Genomic DNA, 6,000 nt, shown 5'->3' with positions numbered 1-6,000 from the left:
ATTGCAGTGATCTATTGGCTTCCTTGACCGGTGTTACGCTTTTTTGATGACTTCTCTGCCTAGCTACCTTACTTTCTCTCCCCTGAAATACTCACTATCATTCTTGGTGATTTTAACATCCCCATTAATGTTAACAGACCAGCTACATCTCAACTTTTCAACCTAACCTCATCCTTTGCCCTAACACAATGGACTCAGTCCTCCACTCACTCTGTTGGAAATACCCTAGACCTTGTTTTCTCCCATCTTTTCACTCCCTAAGACCTCACTAACCCACCCCTCTCTGATCACCACCTCACCACGTTCACAGTGTCCTTGTCTTCAACCACCTATCCCTCCAAGCAGCAAATAATTACCCACAGAAACCTTCACCACTTTAAATCCTTCTCTTTTCTACTCTGTAACTGACCACCTCTATGACAGAATCTCTCCCTTGTCCTGCCCTGATCTGGCCACTTCTGTCTACAACAGTTTCCTTTCATCCACACTGGACTCACTTGCTCCTCTAACTACACAAAGTATCAGGCCGTGATCATTACAACCTTGGCAGACTGACGACACCAGATATCTTAAGAGACATAGCCCTGCACTGGAGTGATTGTGGTGTAACACGAAATCCCAGCAAGCATTCACTCTAAATAAATCTGCCTTCTTAAAATACAATTCCTCCCTCCATGCTGACAAACAAGCCTACTTTGTCACTCTTTTTTAATATCTTGTCACCCTGTCGTCGTCGTCTCTTTTCTACTTTTAACTCTTTATCTTCTCCACCCCCATCCCCACCCAGCAACTCACTCACTGCTCATGAGATTGCCAATCATTTCAAAAACAAGATTGATGCAATTCATGGGGGCATCTCTACTGCACAGATATATATCCCCCTTAGCACACCCTATACAAAACCACCCTCAACAATTTCCTCTTTTGACCTTGTGTCACAATGTGCAGGCGCCTGTCTCTTGTCTGTCACGGTGTGCAGGCTAGCCTGTCTCTTTGCTCCTCTACCTCTCTGCAGCTAAACCCTCCTGCCCCCCCCTCATCCTGTCACTGCCCGCATCAAAGGATGAGAGGTGTGACTTTCGTCACCCCCCCTCCTGTCTCTGAGAAGCCAGCAAGCCCCCAGCCACTTAGTCGGGGGGGGGGGGGGAGAGGGCGGGCAACTCACCAGGAAGTCCAGGCCACTGACGCCGCACGGCCCGGACAAACCCTGCGCTTGCACTCCTCAGATGACAAAGGCCACGCTACCGAGAGCACGGCCCGTGTCAAGGGGGTGTGCCTCGTTGCTGGGCGATGAGGCACGCCACCCCCAGTTGCTAGGGCGACCAGGGACGCTCCATACCAGCCTTAAGAAGACCTGTGTGCAGCTGTCAGGAAGGTCTGCGCTGAGGCGGGACTCCTGTAGCACTCTGCAAAAGACCCCAAAGGGCTATTATTGCCGCCCCTGAGCTGGGGGGGAATTATTATTAATACTGCTGCCCTGGGCTGGAGATCGAGGGGATTATTCCCACTACTGACACGCTGCAGCAATACCCAACGCTTGGGAGGATTATTACTACTTCTGACACTGATGCTAAGATTGGGAGGATTATTCCCCACAGAGTACACTGCTGGTACCTGCTGTTAGGACCCTCTGTTGCGTGCTGAGGGGGGTCGCCCCCTGGACTGTTGCCTGCTGTGAACCCGGGACCATCCCTGCCGGAGCCGTGAGTGTATGCACCCCTGTTTATTCTCCCTGGACTGTCCTTGAACTCTGTTCCCCTTCTGCTCCCTACTTGGATTACAAATTGCTAGGGACTCTAACTTTGCCCCCCTTGGGGACGGATTACAATTATTTGAGCCCTCTCCTTGCTATTCCCCTAGACTGGGTACTACCACGCTATCTGCAGACCCCAATTGAGTGACTGTCATTTTTTTAATAAAGCTTTGTGTGTTTACCATCTTCTTTGTGTGTTCTGTCCTGCCTACGCTCCATCACACCTTGCTACTACAAAGGAGGTCACTAAAGTTTTCTCAGAAGCCCTCCTTACCACTTGTCCCCTGGATCCTGTTCCCTCACAACTACTATGGTCACCTTCTTCTTCTATTCTATGCTCCCTCACTCACATCTTCAATCTCTCACTCTCTACTGGCACCTTCCTCTCCCCTCTAAAACATGCGCTTATTACCCCCATACTTAAAAAGCCCTCACTGGACCCCACCAACCTATACAACTTCAGACCCATCTTCTTGCTCCCGTTTACCTCTAAAGTCTTAGAACCCTTAGTCTACTGTCATCTGAGATCCTACCTCACTGACAACAACCTTCTTGACCCCCCACTGAAACTACCCTACTAAAACTCACTAATGATTTACTAACTGCTAAAACCAAGGACCACTACTCCATACTTTTACTATTAGACCTCTCTGCGGCTTTTGATACTGTTGACCATCCCCTTCTCAAAAAAATCCACTCTCTTGGCCTTCGAGACTCTGCTCTCTCCTGGTTCTCCTCCTACCTATCATAGCACTCCTTCAGTGTTACCTATAACTCTGTCTCCTCCTCTCCACTTCCTCTTACTGTAGGGGTCCCCCAAGGTTATGTCCTCGGAACCCTTCTCTTCTTCATATATACCTCCTCCCTTGGTCACTTGATAAACTCCCATGGCTTCAAGTACCATCTCTATGCTGATGACACATAAATCTATCTTTCTAAATCACACCTCCCTCCTTCAGTCTCCTCCCGCACTGCTTACCTACTATCTGACATATCAGAATGGATGTCACATAATTTCCTGTTCCCCCTGACTTTTCCATCAAGATCAATAATACAACCATCAGTCTCTCCCCTCTTGCCAGGGTGCTAGGTGTAATCCTGGACTCCGGCCTGTCCTTTCAGCCCAAAATCCAATCACTGTCCAAATCTAGACTCCATAACATCTCCAAAATATGCCTCTTTTTAACCATTGAAACCACTAAGCAAGTTCTTCACTCCCTTTTTATATCTTGCCTTGACTATTGCAACTCTCTCCTCATTAGCCTACCTACCCCCTCCCTCCTAGATTGTAAGCTTGAAAGAGTAGGGCCCTCTTACCCCTCGTACGCTGTCTGTTTTTGTTGTACTGTGCCATGTATTGTCCCCCCTATTGTACAGTGCTGAGCAAACCTTTTGGCGCTATATAAACTCGATGTAATAATAATAATAATAATAATCACAGGCTATCCCCTCTTCAGTCTATCATGAATGCTGCTGCCAGACTCATCCACCTCACCAATTGTTCCGTATCCGCCACCCCTTTCTGCCAATCCCTCCACTGGCTTCTCATTGCCCAACGAATACAATTAAAAATGTTAACAATAACATATATAGCCATGTACAACTCCGACCCTAACAACATCACCAATCTTGTCTCCAAATATCACCCAAACAATCCTCTTTGCTCCTCCCAAGACCTTTTGTTCTCTAGCTCCATTTTTCTCCTCCTCTCATATTCATCTCGAGGACTTCTCCAGAGCCTCCCCCATCCTCTGGAACTCTCTACCCTAATATGTCCGACTATCTCCTACTCTGTCCACTTTTAAGCAATCCCTGAAAACCTATCACTTCAGGAAAGATTATCCTGCCATCAGCTAATAACCAAATCTTCTATTTCTGCCATCAGTTCATCCCACACGGGTATTACCTTTTGTTCCACCAGCCCCTCCCTAGAAGATTGTAAGCTCCCAGGAGCAGGGCCCTCCTAAACCTCTTGTAACGTGCTGAGCAAACTTTTGGCACTATATAAATCCTGTATAATAATAATAATCTTCCAGTTGCCGAATCAGTGGGACATAAACAAAATAACCAGCTGCCTTCCTTTTAATTCTAAACCATAGTTCATTGAGAAAATCATACTGGACCTTAAGTAGGATTTGATTCAAACTTTTTCTGTTCAGTGGTCAGCAAACAGGTAAGCTAAATGGGATGTTCACCCACTCAGTTGAATCTCTGGTTCCAGTGGGAAGTCATATATTTAGCAGCAGTATTACTACTGCTGTTAATGTGACAGTTTCCCACTCTGGCATCTTAAGAGCCAGTGATGCATCCCCACCTTGGATTCCCAGGCTACTGTTGAATATAAACAAGGATGTTGGCTCACATCACCTCAGGTACATAGCCATATCTGGTCAATGATATCAGCCACCATCTCTGCACCTTTTTTGTAAATAAGCTTGCAGCCTAGGGATCTGTCATTCACGTTTTAGAAGTACAACAGGAGTGCTGTATGTTTTTGCTTTGCTGGGATGGCATTGCAATCATCAGGATTGACAAGGATCTACATCACTAAATGATGTGATTGACTATTGATTTATGTTTTGTTTAATAAAGAACTTTTTTCAAACTTGCAGAGTGTTAATTTACTTTCTAATGTTTATTTTTATGTGAATGACAAGGGCCAAAATTATTCCCATGGGTGTGGATATCTGGGGGACTCTTTATTTTAAATTGGCTTCCAGATTTTGATTAACCCCCTACATGCAGATCCCACATCTACTGGGCCAAAGATGTGGGGAAGAGACCCTTGTCCTCATCACCTCAATCCCACTGTATTTATTTTTTGTGTGGGGTCCCCATTAAAATCCATACCAGACTCAATGATAAGGTCTGGTATAGTTTTTGGGGGGCATGCTGCTTTTCTATTGTTTTTTTTACTTGGAGTTTCCCCTTAAAATCCATACCAAATCCAAATCAAGGATAAAGGTGTATTATTAATTTGATGGAAGGGGGTGGGGTCCCTTTTCCCTAGAAAGTGGTCGCCAATGTTTTTCTCACCAGGACAGTAAAACAAGAAAAAAGTGTGGAGCCCCTCCACCACCCAAAAAAAACAATACAAGGCCCTTATCTGAGCATACAGAGTATCAGGCCAGAAAAGTGGCACAACAAGCGTGCACCCACCATTCTGAACCACATTAGGCCATATGCTCTCAACATTCAATACACCTTTTCCCCATGTTGATGAGGACAATGGCCTCATCCCCATAAGCATCAGGCCAGGATTGTGGGGAAGAGGCCCCTGTCCGCATCAACATGGCATAGTTAGAAGTACACCACAAAAAACACCCCATATGGGCAAGCAGTTATACTGACAGGTCTGCAGGAGACCTTCAGTCTGCTGATTGCTGGTGCAATGCTTTACAGGCTCCCCAAACAAAAAAATAATAAATGCACATTTACGTACACATACCAAACAAAAAATAATAAATGCACATTTACCTGCACATACCTGTAAAAAATGAGTATTTATTATTTTTTGTCAAAAAGGTGAACTTATTCTTTAAAAGTTTTGCACATGGTTTCTTCATTAATTTTGGTAAAGTTAAAAAAAATACCATGTAAAAATTGTAAATAAAATACATATGAAATAGTGTATATTAATATTTAGCATTTTCTTTCTAAGCCTGCAGAGGGAACCATAGCTTCCTTTTCACATTTCACAGATTCTCAGTTTGAGTTTATGACTTAAATCAGACAGCATACAGTCCTCAATAGCTCAATATAAAAGATATACTGTACACACATGGATGAAAAATTAGCAATGACTCCTAATGTTTCAATCAAAAAATGGAACTTCGACTGCTGAGTTCTCCTTAGATAATCTATAGTGTTTTAGGACTCCTTTGGCACATATTTAAACATAAACATAATGGTAATGTGTGTATATACAATGAAAAACAGATATAAAAATCAAAAATCATATAAACTTTGGAGTTTCTCTTTTTGTCTATTTTTATTTTTAATTTAATTTCTAACGTATATGCGGTTGATCATCTGTATCTACTGACATAACTTTATAGATACCAGAAAAACTATATGGTGAATGTATATTCTCTTTAAGATTATATTTATTCTAAAAAACTTAATACATAGATTGAAATTTAAAATTCTGTTACTTCATATTTCTATGTAGGTTTCCTTTATTTTGCTAATAATGCAATAGATACCCCCAAAATACATATCAGGCCCTGATCAAGGAGAATGAAGGT

Source organism: Staurois parvus, unplaced genomic scaffold (genome assembly GCF_062004578.1).
Source record: "Staurois parvus isolate SC_StPar_1 unplaced genomic scaffold, SC_StPar_1.0 ptg001432l, whole genome shotgun sequence".
In the NCBI taxonomy this organism is placed as follows: Eukaryota; Metazoa; Chordata; class Amphibia; order Anura; family Ranidae; genus Staurois; species Staurois parvus.
The sequence above is the reverse complement of the archived record's forward strand: the minus strand, read 5'-3'. Positions refer to the sequence as shown.